Source organism: Poecilia mexicana, unplaced genomic scaffold, assembly GCF_051168715.1.
Source record: "Poecilia mexicana isolate PSO_F unplaced genomic scaffold, ASM5116871v1 scaffold_18, whole genome shotgun sequence".
Taxonomy (NCBI): domain Eukaryota; kingdom Metazoa; phylum Chordata; class Actinopteri; order Cyprinodontiformes; family Poeciliidae; genus Poecilia; species Poecilia mexicana.
This window is the reverse complement of record NW_028263387.1, coordinates 21,286,362-21,301,751: the sequence shown is the minus strand read 5'-3', so window position 1 is coordinate 21,301,751 and position 15,390 is coordinate 21,286,362. Positions and strand designations below refer to the sequence as shown.

Sequence of the window (15,390 nt, the reverse complement as noted above, 5' to 3'; positions counted from 1 at the left end):
GTCTGAGTATCTGTATCACCAATGTTTCCTCTTGGAACTATTTGTGTATTAATTTAGCTTAACTTGGACAACCAGGATTCACAGATATGTTGCGATTAAATAATTTTGCTATCAATTGTCAGTTTCTGGTTCCTTTTGTCTCTATCTAAGCTAAACCCTAAACAGGGCGTTCCCTGATGTGTCGTTTCCTTTATCCTTACATGTGCGTGTATATGAGCATGCAAGCGGCTAAAAGAGAGGAAAACACAGACTTATTTATTCCTAACACTATATGTATAAAGTAGTGCTGTACAAGATATCTCACAGTACCCATTAGCTCATATTCTTTGTTATATATATATATATATATCAACCAGAGGTCGCACTAGACTTTTTTGTTCTCCGTCATTTTGTCCGATAGGATTTTAAATAATCGGTCATGTTCTATTTTTACCCGTCAAATTATAATCACGTTAACATCGGCTATTTAGCTGCATTTCTATGCGGTTTAGTTAATATTCACCCAGTTGAACCTTGAATCCAGATCCCATCACACATAAAGCAGATAAATGCATCTAACTTTTTCTCTGTAGTGACAAAAACCACTGACTGTGGCCCAGTGGCGCAACTACACATGATTCAGGTGGATGCGAAACATAAATCGGCGCCCCCCCCATCCCCCTCTCCCCCGAAGGAAGGTTGAAGGAGCGTGGAAAACATACGCTCGCTCTACCCCCCCCCCCAGACGAAGTTACGTGAAGGGTAAAACTCGCTACATTTACCTCGTCACGTGCGCGAAGTGAAGGAGCGTAAGGCGCGCTGAAGTGTTTGGGAAAACATTATCGGCGCACCGCACCCTCCAGACGGGGTTTTGACGCCCCCTCTGGTGCTGCGCCCCTATGCGTTGCATACGCTGCATACCCCCTTTTTGCGCCACTGCTGTGGCCCCAATAACTTATAATAAATTAAATTAAACGACTCCACTTAAATTACATCACTTCACCTGCTGGTGTCTGAACTCACAGCTTCACAAATTCCTCCTGGTCGCATCTGCAGAGAAATCTGCGCTGGTTCATCAGTCAGTTGGACCTGCCTGAACCAAACCGATCTATTGACATTTTTTTGCCCTGTGTTGTCCGGGCGTGCGAGGATTTTTTATTATTATTTTTTTTGCGTGGTTTCACTTCCCCGAAACGGACAGATGTTATGTCTGCCGCGCTTCTTAGAGCCGCTCTCCTGGGTGCTGGGGTGGGGGGAGGGGTAACGTCTTCAGCTCCATTTGTAAAAACCGCAGGACAAGTTAAGTTTATTTCTTTGCAGCGGCGGAAACGCATCCGCATTGGTTGTGCAGCCGCAGCGCACTGCGCATGTTACAGTCTAATTAATTTCTGCACTTTTATTTATTTCCTCAAGATAAACTGCCGGCTCCTCTGTTTAGATTATAAATGGATTCGACATTGCATTCTCTTTAGTTTTCTCTGTTCTGTATGTAAAAGAGACTGAATTAAACGCGCCATTTCAACCAAAGGTTTGTAATGCGCTTCCTAACCAGATGCTCCAAAGCGTCCGGTCCATAACTCTTCAACACGCTGTCAGCTCCTGGTCAGAAAGACGCATTTAGTTCAGAGACCATGAGATGATATTCAGAAAGGATCGTTTTATTAATTAATTTTAGTTGCCTCTGCAATGAGCTCTTTGCTTAAAGTCTGTAATGTGTGCGCATGTGCACCAGTCAAGGGTGTGAATTATAACCCGTCAAATGACCAACGGGCTTTAAATTTTCCGGTCGTTTAAAAAAATAACCGGTCAAATACAGAAAATATTCTGTTAACTCAACCTGATAAATATATTAAGCTCTTGATTTCTCCATAGATTCAAGCAGAGCCCAGATGTTGGTCAGCCTCCACATGAGTCTCAAATGTGGCTGGGCTCCATATTTGTGGTCTGTATATATTAGATACTACTTTTTTAATCTCTTCTGTTAATAAATTTTTTACTTCATTTTATAGATCACTTGATTGTCTCAGACTTTTTCAGAGGGGTGTTTCATGTCTTATTCTGCTTTAGGAACTGGAGAAAAAGATTGTTATGTTTGTGAAGGACGAGCTGAAGGAGATCCAGAAGGTCTTGAGTTCAGATTATCCAGATGAGGAGGAGGAGGAGGAGGGTGTGTCTGGAAATAAGGATGAGAAGCAGAGGAGCAGCAGCAGCAGAGAGGCGTTTTTAAAGATCACCGTTGACTTCTTGAGAATGATGAATCTGGATGACCTGGCTGACCTTCTGCAGAGCAGTAAGAGATATTCTTCTACAGAAATGGTGGAACAAGAGATCATTAAAGACTTATTGTAGTTGACACCAGATATAGATACCTTCAAAGAAACATGAAGTCTACAAGAATTTAATAGATTTAACCTTTATTCTGATGAAACCTAAAATTAAATCCTACAATTATATTTTTTTGTCATTTTCCTCAAAATAATTTGTTTTGTTTTATACAAAAGTACTTTAATACGTTCCTTTAATATGTTCCAAAACATAGAAAATTTGATTTTGTGGGGAAAAAAAACTTTAATTAGGCTACAAAACACATCCACGCCTTCAAATGTTGAAGCAAATCAGGCATAATGAAAACCGTTCTATAAAACCATAGAGGCTTTGTTGGACTGGGTTTTAACCCCCATCAGGATCTCCCTTGGAAAACTGGCTAATTCTCCTACCCAGTGATGAAATGAATGGAATTTGATTTCCATCTTTATCCAGGTCTTGATAAGTATGGAAAAAATATAACTAATTATGGAAAAATGTTTGAGTTTCCAAACTGTATTCTTTATTCTGTTATCTAAAAGATAAAAATTGAATTTCTAAAGCATAGTATATTGCCGAAATTATTTGCTCACCTGCCCTCACTCATATATGAGCTTAAATGACATCCCATTCCTAATCCAAAGAGTCAATATGATGTTGGTTCACCCTTTGCATCCAGAACAGCTTCAGCTCTTCTGGGAAGGCTGTCCACAAGGATTAGGAGTCTTTATGGGGATTTTTGACCATTCTTACAGAAGCACATTTATGAGGTCACACACTGATGTTGGACGAGAAGGCCTGGCTCTCAGTCTTAGCTCTAATTCATCCCAAAGGTGTTCTATCGGGTGGAGGTCAGGACTCTGCAAGCCAGTCAGGTTCATCCACACCAGACTGTCATCCATGTCTGTATGGACCTTGCTTTGTGCTCTGGTGAACAGACATGTTGGAAAAGAAAGGGGCCAGCTCCAAACTGTTCCCACAAAGTTGGGAGCATGGATTTGTCCAAAAAGTATGCTGGTATAACAGAGTATACCAGTGTGGAAGTCAGCAGAAAAAGACGAAATAGTGATTTGAGTCTTGTTTAATTCTCAATGTCTTCCAACAAAACCAAAAATCGAATGAATAACAACCGTTGGTGTCTTCACACCTCACCTTCTCCCCTTCACAATAAAAGCATACATTCTGGTGTGAAATATATACATTGTATCCAGCACACAGGCCCCCCCTGAACACACAGAATGTCACAAACACAAAAAACTATAACATGCGAAACAACATCACAAGTATATAAAGAAAACAGACACACAACGGAAAAACCAAACAGCAGTGACAAACAAAACAATTGAACTACCTAACGGTAACGGTTAGGGAGCTTAATAAGTCGGCCACTTCGGCTTCTCTTCACAGGAACAGGGGTTGAAAGTGAAAAAGACTCTCCAGATCGACTGCTACTGAGCTGTCCACCTGAGGGGGACAAACCAGCTGTAAGGGAAGGACCCGGAAGAGTGGGTAAAGAAACTGGGGGACGACCACGGCGAGATGGCTGAGCCAACTCAACTGGGTCCCCTGGTAACATGTGAGCTGGCTTCAAATGGTCCACAGAAATACTCTCCTGATTACCCCCCAACTCCACCAAAAAATATTTAGGTCCCCTCTCCAAAACATGGAATGGACCATCGTAAGGAGGCTGAAGTGGTGAGCGGTGTGAGTCATGGCGGATAAATACATACTCGGCAGACATTAGGTTCTTTGGTACAAACACCTGTGGAAGGCAGTGATGTGCTGCTAATGGGGCAAAAGATCTAGATTCCCCATTTAGAACCGTTCTATTCCCCTGGGAATCAACCGAACCCGACAGACCCGGACGTCTGTTGAAACACACAGTCACCAACCTCGAGCCAAAAGTGCGAATCGGGGTGCCGTTGTTACGTCAATCCGCGTTTCCCCATCAGATACGGTTCCCCCTGAGTTTTCTTGCCGCTCCGCACCGCCCAGGCGGCAAAATACGCGCGTGCTCGTGACGAGCACTGAGAAAGCACGCGCGTAGCAAGCACAAGCTTGTTCGGCGCGCTTGTCTGAGGAACTACGGACACCGTGAAAGCTCAAACAACATGTTTCGGCAAAGTTGTCACACTTTCTTCACGTTTTGCGGGAAACTAATAATAATAATAATATATAATATAATATAAGAAGAAGAAGAGTAATAATAATAATACAAAACATATATATTATAATTATTTTAAATTTAAATATATGTTGAGCATATATATATATATATATATATATATATATATATATATATATATATATATATATATATATATAATAAAAACAGGGCATTTTGATGCTCAATATTACCCATCAGATGACGTTCCTCCTTTTTTACAGTGGGGGAACACTATCTGATGGACATATTTCACCCATCAGATAGCGTTCCCCCTGTTTTACAGTGGGGGAACGGTATCTGATGGCCACATTTCACCCATCAGATAGCGTTCCCCCTATGTTAAAATCACCCATCAGATAGTGTTCCCCTTGTTTTACAGTGGGGAAACGGTATCTGATGGAGACATTTCACCCATCAGATAGTGTTCCCCCTGTTTTACAGTGGGGGAAAGGTATCTGATGGCCACATTTCACCCATCAGATAGCGTTCCCCCTATGTTAAAATCACCCATCAGATAGTGTTCCCCCTGTTTTACAGTGGGGGAACGGTATCTGATGGCCACATTTCACCCATCAGATAGCGTTCCCCCTATGTTAAAATCACCCATCAGATAGTGTTCCCCTTGTTTTACAGCGGGGAAACGGTATCTGATGGAGACATTTCACCCATCAGATAGCATTGCTTGCTACGCGCGTGCTTTCTCAGTGCTCATCACGAGCACGAGCCTATTTTGCCGCGTGGGCGGGGCGGAGCGGCAAGAAGACGAAGGGGAAACCGTATCTGATGGGGAAACGCGGATTGACGTAACAACTGTGTAGCAAAAACAGAAGCGGCGGATGGAGCAACGGCTGCCTGGCAAGAACCTGGATCCGAAACCACAGCTGGCGGAGAAGCGGCGGCAGCATCTTGTGAGTTCTTGTTAAAAAACATGTCCAGATGTTTGCAGATGTTCGGGGTCACCAATGTGGAAGTCAGCAGAAAAAGACGAAATAGTGATTTGAGTCTTGTTTAATTCTCAATGTCTTCCAAAAAAACCAAAAATCGAATGAATAACAACTGTTGGTGTCTTCACACCTCACCTTCTCCCCTTCACAATAAAAGCATACATTCTGGTGTGAAATATATACATTGTGTCCGGCACAATATATATATTGTATCTGCCACACCAGCCTACTTCACCAAACTTTACACTTGGCACAATACAGTCAGACACGTATCGTCAAACCCAGACTCGTCCATCAGATTGGCTGATGGAAAAACACGATTGGTCACTCCAAAGAACGCGCCTCCACTGCTCTAGAATCCAGTGGCAGTGTGTGTTATACCACTGCAGTCAATGCTTTGCATTGAACTTGGTGATGTATATCTTGGATGCAGCTGCTCCACCTTGGAAATCCATTACATGAAGCTCTCTGTTCTAGAGCTAATCTGAAAGCCATGTGAAGTTTGGAAGTCTGTAGTGATTGACTCTGCAGAAGTCAATCACTTCTTGGCGACTTCATGCTATTTGCTTCAGCATCCACTGATCCGACTCCGTTAATTTACTTGGCCTACCACTTTGTGGCTGAGTTGCTGTTGTTCCTAAGCACTTACATTTTCCTACAGCACATTGCACATTTTCTTACAGTTTTCTGACAGCTGAGTGTGGAATATTTAGGAGAAAGAAAATTTCATGACTGGATTTGTGGCATCCTATCACAGTTCAATGGTGGAATTCCCTGAGATCCTGAGAGCGACTTATTCATTCACAAATGTTTGTAAAACAGTCTGCATGCCTACATGCTTCATTTGACACACCTGGATCATGGAAGTGATCAGAACACCTGACTCAAATAATTTGGGTGAGCGCAAATACTTTTGGCAATGTAGTTTATATAGTGCCTCTGATGAAATATAAGTTCCTTTTTACTTTCGTATTAAAACTTCAAAACTCATTTCCAATTGCTCTTTGTGTTTCAGTCCCCCACAGAAACATGACAAAATCACTCTTAAATTACATTTTTTTTCTATTTTTGTTTCATAGAATCACTCGTCACAAGCCAACAAACACTAAAGTCTAACATGAAGAAGAAATTCCAGTCTGTGTTTGAAGGAATCACTAATTCAGGAAATCAAACCTTTCTGAATCAGATCTACACAGAGCTCTACATCACAGAGGGAAACTCTGGAGAGGTCAATAATGAACATGAGGTCAGACAGATTGAATCAGTGTCCTGGAAACCAGACAGACCAGAAACAACAATTAGACATGAAGACATATTTAAACCCTCATCTGGAAGAGATGAACCAATCAGAACAGTGATGACAAAGGGAGTAGCTGGCATTGGGAAAACAGTCCTGACTCAGAAGTTCACTCTGGACTGGGCAGAAGACCAAACCAACCAGGACGTACAGTTCATGTTTCCATTCACATTCAGAGAACTGAATCTGTTAAAAGAAAATCAGTTCAGCTTAGTGAAGCTTGTTCACCACTTTTTTAGTGAAACCAGAAGAATGTCCAGGTTTGAAGAGTTAAAGGTTGTGTTCATCTTTGATGGCTTGGATGAGAGTCGACTTCCACTGGACTTCCACAACAATGAGATCCTGACAGATGTAAGAAAGTCCACCTCAGTGGATGTTCTTCTGACAAACCTCATCAGAGGGAACCTGCTTCCCAAAGCTCACCTCTGGATAACCACAAGACCTGCAGCAGCCAGTCGGATCCCTGCTGAGTTTGTTGGCATGATGACAGAGATCAGAGGATTCACTGACCCACAGAAAGACGAGTACTTCACTAAAAAGTTTAGATATAAGGAGCAGGCCAGAATGGTAATCTCCCATGTAAAGAAATCCAGAAGCCTCCACATCATGTGCCACATCCCAATCTTCTGCTGGATCACTGCTACAGTTGTGAAAGACATGTTGAACAAGAAAGATGGAGACGATCTGCCAAAGACCCTGACTGAGATGTACATCCACTTCCTGGTGGTTCAGACCAAACTGAAGGTCATCAAGTACGATGGAGGAGCTGAGACAGATTCACACTGGAGTCCAGAGAACCAGAAGATGATCAAGTCTCTGGGAAAACTGGCTTTTGATCAGCTGATGAAAAGAAACCTGATCTTCTATGAATCAGACCTGGCAGAGTGTGGCATCGATATCAGAGCAGCTTCAGTGTGTTCAGGAGTTTTCACAGAGATCTTCAGAGAAGATCTCTGTACCAGAACAAGGTGTTCTGCTTCGTCCACCTGAGTGTTCAGGAGTTTCTGGCTGCTCTTCATGTTCATCTGACCTTCATCAAATCTGGAGTCAATGTGCTGGCAAAAGGTGAAACAAAATCCAAGGTATTGGAAAAAAGAAGCCATGGATCCTCAGAGATAGAGATGTACCAGAGTGCAGTGGACATGGCCCTGGAGAGTCCAGATGGACACCTGGACTTGTTCCTCCGCTTCCTACTTGGTCTTTCACTGGAGATCAATAAGCATCGCTTAGGAGGCTTTGTGGTACAGACAAAAGAAAGTTTAGCAACTAATAAAGACACAGCCCAGTACATCAAGGAGAAGTTGAATAATGACCAATGTGTTGAGAAAAGCATCAATCTGTTCCACTGCCTGAATGAACTAAATGATCAGTCTCTGGTGGAGGAAATCCAACAATCTCTACAAACAGGAAGTCTTTCAGCACAGCAGCTGTCTCCTGCTCAGTGGTCAGCTCTGCTCTTCATGCTACTTTCATCAGAGAAAGGTCTGGAAACATTTGACCTGAAGAAATACTTTGCTTCAGAGGAAGCTTTTCTGAAGCTGCTGCCAATAGTCAAAGCCTTCAGCAAAGCTCTGTAAGTACAGATGTAGTTGGTTTTATAAAAATGCCTATTAAATATTAACAATAATGAGATAATTACTCTGTACCCCTTCTGTCCTGTCAGACTGAGTGGGTGTAACCTCTCAGAGAGAAGCTGTGAAGCTCTGTCCTCGTTGCTCAGCTCAACAACATCTAGTCTCAGAGATCTGGACCTGAGTAACAACGACCTGAAAGATTCAGGAGTGAAGCTGCTGTGCAGTGGACTGATGAGTCCAGACTGTGAACTGGAGATTCTCAGGTGAGATGCATTTAAATTATTCTATTGTTTACATATTTACCAAATTTATGAACATGTCTAAAATGTCTTTTCAGTTTTCTGGAAACAACTGCATATGTTCTGAATCCAGGTCATCAGGACCACCACCCTGCATATGTCAGATGTATTTCTGCTCCAGAACCCCTGATTCAAAACCCACTTAAATACAGAGATTATTTAGGAAAACCTGCTTCTAGTGGTGGAGTTAGTGCAACTGACTGATCTTGTTATAAGTTAAATAATCTGCAATTGAACAAGTACTTTTTTGGTCAATATTACGGAACTATTTACTTAAACAAGCTTCTATATCTTGCTTAAAAGTTACTTTTAAGTTAGTTTGTCTTATTTGAAGTGTAGTCTGGAAACCAGACCAAAAATATTTGGTAATATGTTGTGTTTTTGCAATGCAGACACACAGTCTTCTGCAGACTGCTGCTCATCAGACCTGCTGCTCTACCTTTATTAACATGTCATCTAATTATTCCTGCTGAAAACAAGTTATAAAATGTGCTTCACATTGAGAATATAGGTGAGTTTTCCAACATTGTTGTGTGTTTGTGTCTGCAGGCTTTCAGGCTGCCTGATCACAGAGGAAGGCTGTGCTGCTCTGGCCTCAGCTCTGACTGTGAACCCGTCTCACCTGAAGGAGCTGGACCTCAGCTTCAATAATCCAGGACAGGCAGGAAAGGAGAGTCTGGAAGCTCTACTGAAGAATCCAAGCTTCAAACTGGAGTCTCTGAGGTGAGGAAATATTTTCTGCAGCCACACAGTGACACTCAAGGTTATTGAGGAACAATAATCCTTGGGGAGGGAGGAGGAGATCTGGATAAATCAATGTGAATATGAGTGTAGGTAGGTTAACCCAGATACCTCAACCAGCCTCAGACCAAGAAATGCTGGTTTATTTAAATCAGTGAGGACTTATGGTGCATCATGGGAAATCAAGCTGAGACGCAGAAATAATTAATTGCCCATATCAGTGCAAACAATGTCGAACAGTGGTAATTTTAAGTTAATATCCCTTCAACTTTAACAAACATAAAGTGGAAAGACATGTTTTTATTTATCAATCATAACTGATATGACTTAAAAATACAAATCTAAACACTGAGGTGTGATTCCCAATTAGGTCTAGTCTATTCTAATACATGAATATGCTTTGATCTAAAAATGATGTTTTTAAAGTATGTTAAGGTTATTCTACTGTTGGAATTTGAACTTTGTTCCCAGTCTATTTTATTTATGCATCTTATGGGGCAGAATGAGAGCAATAACACAAAACTGGAGGAGGGACAAATAAACTGTTAACTCTGAACAAAACTAGCAGAAAATATTAGACATAGTGACAGAAACGCAGCCACAGATGAACTGAAGAACTCTTAGAAAAACTCAATAAGGTCTAAATTGAAGTATCCATATTTGCATCTTGAAAATACTGATAGCATCAAAACACCTCCTTTCTAACAGCATGGAGCCTGCAGGAGAAAGATGGCTGACACCAGGTCTGAGGAAGTGTAAGTGCATTTTTGTCCCATTTACAGATGTTCACCTTTGTGTCAGTGAATACAGAAAATTATACATCAGTAACTGCATTGGGTTTGTTCTGTTTTTCAGATTCCTCTCCACTAACAGTCGACCTAAACAGTGTAAGCAGATTCCTCAAACTGTCTGATGGAAACAGGAAGGTGACACTTGTGGAAGAGGAGCAGCCGTATCCTGATCATCCAGACAGATTTGATCTCTGTCAGCTGCTGTGTACTGATGGTCTGACTGGTCGCCGTTACTGGGAGGTTGAGTGGGGTGGGAGAATCTATGTATCAGTGAGTTACAGAGGAATCAATAGAAAAGGAGTTAATGACGATTCCTGGTTTGGATTTAATGATAAATCCTGGAGTGTAATCTGTTCAGATGATGGTTACACTGTTTGGCACAATGGGAGAAAAGCATTTGTCCCTGTCTCTTCCTCCTCTGCCTCTGCCAGAGTAGCTGTGTATGTGGACTGGCCTGCTGGGACTCTGTCCTTCTACAGAGTCTCTTCAGAGACACTGGTCCACATCTACACCTTCAACACCAAATTCACTGAACCTCTTTATCCTGGATTTATATGCAGGAATCGTTCTCGGGGGTCTTGGTTCTCATTTTAGAGTAATCTTTTCTAAGTTAGAGGAAATCTAACTTTGCATGTGTTTCATCCAAGACATAGTTGTAGATTAACATTCTTTGTAAAACTGAGTTTAAACAGCATAAATAATCACAAAGTGCTTCACAGTAAACGCTGTAGTCTGCAGGAACTCCAGTACCAACCTGAGTGGGCGGGGATGTTGCATTGTTGACGTGCTCAAGTCTTTCCTGCACCTGTCCACTAGATGGTGCATTTGGCAAATCTTCCAAATAACATTCATTTCAGTTCAGCACAAGCCCAGCGGCAAGTCTTAAAGGTTTTGGTGAAATCTGACTTTCTAGACAGGGGCTCATTGTCACTTCCTATTTTGAGGAGCAGGATTGGCGAGGACTTCCTGCAGGGTTTAGAACATGTCTTGTGTGTTTGTCAATATTTAGAGGATACAGTTTGAATCCTATGTTGGAGGAGCCACCCAATAATCTTCCGTTTTTTCTGAGTGGGCGGGGCTTAAGTGATGCCATTAAACTACCACAACAAAATGTGAAGCAGTGAAGCTGCCTGGTGATGCATGAAAAAATCTGGTGCAGATTGGATAATGTATCATGGAGATATAACTGTTGGAATAATTCAGGGAGCGCCGTGGAGTCAGCTTTTAATGTAAAGCTATTGGCCATTTATTTAGTTGGTGCAAATTGGATGATGCATGTGTGATTTAGAGCCAATCCCTCAAAGTATGTAAACTTTGACGGATTATAATTCGTCATTCTATCACAGCAACATGCTGCAGCCATAGCTGAGAGAAGGATTCAGCATCATGTTGTTCTGTCGTTGGACTCAGATCTAAATTGGTATGAATCAAACAGTAAAATTATGACCACCAGAGGAAAACAGGTAACTTCCTATTCAAAGGGGGCGGGGCTAAGGTGATGTCACATATTGACCATGTGAATGTGATCAATGCTGGTCTGTTATGACACATAAAGTCTGAAGCAGCTGTGAGCTTGTATGTGGAAGTGATTCCTTCTTGACATTTAAGTTTTTAAGAGTTGCACAGAGTCTGTTGCATAATGGCAGTAGCTCATGTAACTTGTACTATTTACTACAGATGTGCCGATCAGGTTTTTTACTCCCGATACCGATACCGATCACATAATTATTATTATTTTTTAAATCATAAACACTACCGGTTACATTATGTGGAAAAAGGAACCATGAATTCACCTTAATTTAGACAAAAACTTGTTTTTAATAACTTTTTTCAAGAAGAAAACTAAACAAAACAGGTATTGTGCAAATTGTACTCCTATAGTAATACTATCTTTAACAGACTGATAACATATGAAGGCTCTGAAGAGGCTAAATAACGCAAAGAGCCAAATTAAAACCTCTCAACATTGCCAAAAAATTCAAGTATAAAACTTAACATTCAAAGGCAAAAACAGGATCCATTACAATAAACAATCCAGAGTTACTGAATGAAAACTTCCTGATAGCATGGCGGCTAGCTGATTACTGCTAGCTCTGATTGGCTGTTTCTGACTGAGCGGAGTAATTATGCAGGACAGGGAGGAGATCGATTATTTTTTTAGAGATTATCTGTCTCATGTTAGGACAGCGAAAGTTTTCATACGTATGTAAAATGTATTTTTTTTTAAGTTAGATGCTGCAGCTTTAAGCAGGTTCGGTGTGAGAGTCACTACCAGGTGAAGTGAAGCTCCTCTGTGAAATATTACTACCTGTAGCAGCGGTTCAACAGCGAGAGCAGAACCAGCGTCTGACATCGCAGCTCGAAGACTTAAATAATTTTCCAGGTTATTTGTTTAGCTTTCTGACCGTCATGCTAATCCGGGTGAGTGTTTGTAGCTGTGCGCTGCTTTACCTGCTATCTGATCCTCCGTATGTCTTTTTTACTGCAGTGAGCCTCGATGTAGCCAAACTCCGTCAAGTATGGCACTGTTTTTATGTCGTATTAGCTTCGTTGTGTTGATGCATTTTTGACGTGCTTCAATTTTCCCCACAACACGCAAACTTCCCCATTCACTCAGTGCGTTATAGTTACACATCGCTTAGGATTTGTTACACAGTGACATTCACTCTGAGACTGACGACTATGAGCTTTGTGCATGTGGTTCTCACTCACGGTCCGAAATAAAAAGAAATAAAGGAGGGTCTTAGTGCTGTCAGTCATGTTTGTGTATCTACTACTCACATCTCCTGGCCCCCTGCTCTCTGAGCTTCTTCCCCACTGTGGAGCCTGTGGATGTGGAAGAAGCATGACGGTGGATAAACTGGTTTCCTGTTAGGTTGTTTCTCTGCCTTTAGCTCAGCTGCTGCAAACTTAGTACAACTGAGCTGTTACACACTTAACTCATTAAAGTTAAATGGATTGTAAAATGTAGAAAAACATTTCAATTAATTATTTACTACTTATTGGGTATTGTATTGTATTGGTTATTACTTCTAATTTATGTTAGATGTATACATTACAACACAGCATAAATTAAAACAATATCAACAAATACAAGCAGGGGCGCTGCCAGGAATATTGGGCCCCATGACATAAAATTAGATTGCCCCCTCTCTCCCCCCAACTATCTGACCCATCAAAAGCATCAAGCTTTCTTGCTTTCTTTGGTCCAAAACTGATACTAGCACAATATTTACTACTAGTGAATTTTACCTGCAACAGTCCGCATACAGTACTACAAATAAATTGCTTAATTGTTATATTATTATTAGTTTTATCTCATTGAAATGTCTCTTCCCACTTGCAACAGTCTCAGACAATGTGCAAAATATACATAAAACAATCCAGACTTCTAAAAAAAAAGCTATGCAGTTGCATTTTATTCGAGCTGCAGTATGTAACTTTAATAAAAAAAATGTTTTCTCCATATTTGTGAAAGCTGTCACCATATCATGACAGTTTGCTATGAGACAGATAATCTGTGAAAACAATCAATCTCCTCCATCTCCTTCCTGAACTTCTATTGTCGGCTAAAGTAAGTTGCCGTTCTGACCAAAACAACCAATCAGAACCAGTAGGACGCTCTTAGCTCTGTTCATTCACTCACTGCTAAATGTGCTGATGGTGGAGAAACAACTTATTGTTAATTGTTACAGGAAAACTGTTTATCTGCCGTCATTGGTAGCTACGCTAACTAAAGCATTCACAGTTTGAATCTGCACAGCTCGGTGCTATGCTAGCTGCACTATGGCACAAATCAGGAGGGAGGAAAGATGAGCAGCACCACATGAGATGTGTGAAATTTAGCTCTTTAAGCCATTTTATTAATATCTGCATTGCATTATTTATCTATATTATGTTACAGTTTGTTTAGTGCAGGTTTGGGTCTCCCAGTTTTATCTTCCATTTGTAAAATCACTTTTTTGTTAAGCTTTGAGAAAAAAAACTTTTTACTTACTTTGGTGAGAGGTAAATAAATAATCTCTTTTAATTTCTGAAATTAATATGATCATTTGAAAAGATTCCTTGTTGATGTTTGCAGATTGTTAAATGAGGCATTCTCTGTATTTGACAATAAAATATGTTTAAATGACTTTGGAGTTGTTTTGATGTTTCCACATCTTCGTCTGGAGTCCCAGCTGTACCTGAATGCACCACGAACAGCTGCTGGGGAAACCAGTGGAGTTTCCTCCTACCTGCATTTACATGCAGCTGACTGGATGCTGATTTTTCTACCATTCCTGGTGGAGCTGCAAGTTTGCTGAGCTTGTTATCTGAAGTCCAGAGCTGAGACCCGTCTGGGGAAATACCAAAGACTGTGGAAGATCTCCTGTGTACCGGGGCCAAAGACCAAACATCCAAAGACCCTCAGCAGCTACAGGCTGGTAGAGCTGACCTTTGACCTGATGGAGACCCTGGAGAGGCTGGTCCAGATGATGGTACAAAGAAGGATTTTAGATATAATCAACATCATGGAGAACCCTGAGCATCGTCTTCATGAAACTGTAAGACTGTCGACAGTAAAAAGCTTCTTTAAATTAGCTGTAAAACAGACGTCTATGCAAGACCTTTCCTGCCAACAATCATCACCATCAACCACTTTTCAAAGAATCTTGAAATAAAAATTATTTACAATATTTAATTTCTCTCTTTGATTAATAAAGTATGTTTGAACTTAATTGAACTGAATCAGGTTAATCATTAAGTTGTTTGGAGGCTCCAATTCCAGATTTCTCTCATAAATGTTTGGCCACCTGAAACATATTTCAGCAAGGGTGTAACTTTGTTTTGCAAGTTTTTGGGACGAAGAGGAGCAGGGGCCCAGCCAGCATGCCTAGGTGGGACCCATATGGTCTGCCCTCCTTTTCCCCACATGGGGCCCACCTAGGCATGCTGGCAGGGCCTGAGTGGGTTGGGTTAGCGTGATGCTCCCACAGTCACTGGTAGCCCTAACCCTTTTCTGCCAGACAGTTTTATTCAATAAATTATTATATGATGTGTCTTTAATATAGCAAATATTAAATATGCAAAACCTTTTTTGGGTCTGGTTGGAGCAGCTGGTGAATAGAGATGTTACTGGATTCCATAAAATGTGGCTTAAAGCCGAGATGCTAATGTTTGGATATGTAAAATATATATTCTCTCTGCTAATAAATCTATAGTTTGGTTTCTGTCAGTTCTAGAAACAAGAGAGAACAAAGTGAATTTCTCTTTATAATGGCCCATAATTTAATTTTACTGAATAGGAGCCATAA

At 41.0% G+C, this 15,390-nt stretch overlaps 1 pseudogene across 1 annotated transcript in view; it reads left to right on the top strand.

Annotated features, from left to right (window-relative positions):
• Positions 1–14,229, top strand: part of LOC148154175 (NLR family CARD domain-containing protein 3-like) — a 39,698-nt pseudogene extending 25,469 nt beyond the window's left edge. The window contains exons 5-11 of the transcript XR_015766018.1: positions 1,852–1,921; positions 2,047–2,269; positions 6,474–8,264; positions 8,355–8,528; positions 9,114–9,287; positions 10,014–10,060; positions 10,161–14,229. The product of XR_015766018.1 is annotated as an NLR family CARD domain-containing protein 3-like (transcript). The remainder of the gene's footprint in view (positions 1–1,851; positions 1,922–2,046; positions 2,270–6,473; positions 8,265–8,354; positions 8,529–9,113; positions 9,288–10,013; positions 10,061–10,160) is intronic.
• Positions 14,230–15,390: the final 1,161 nt, after the last annotated feature.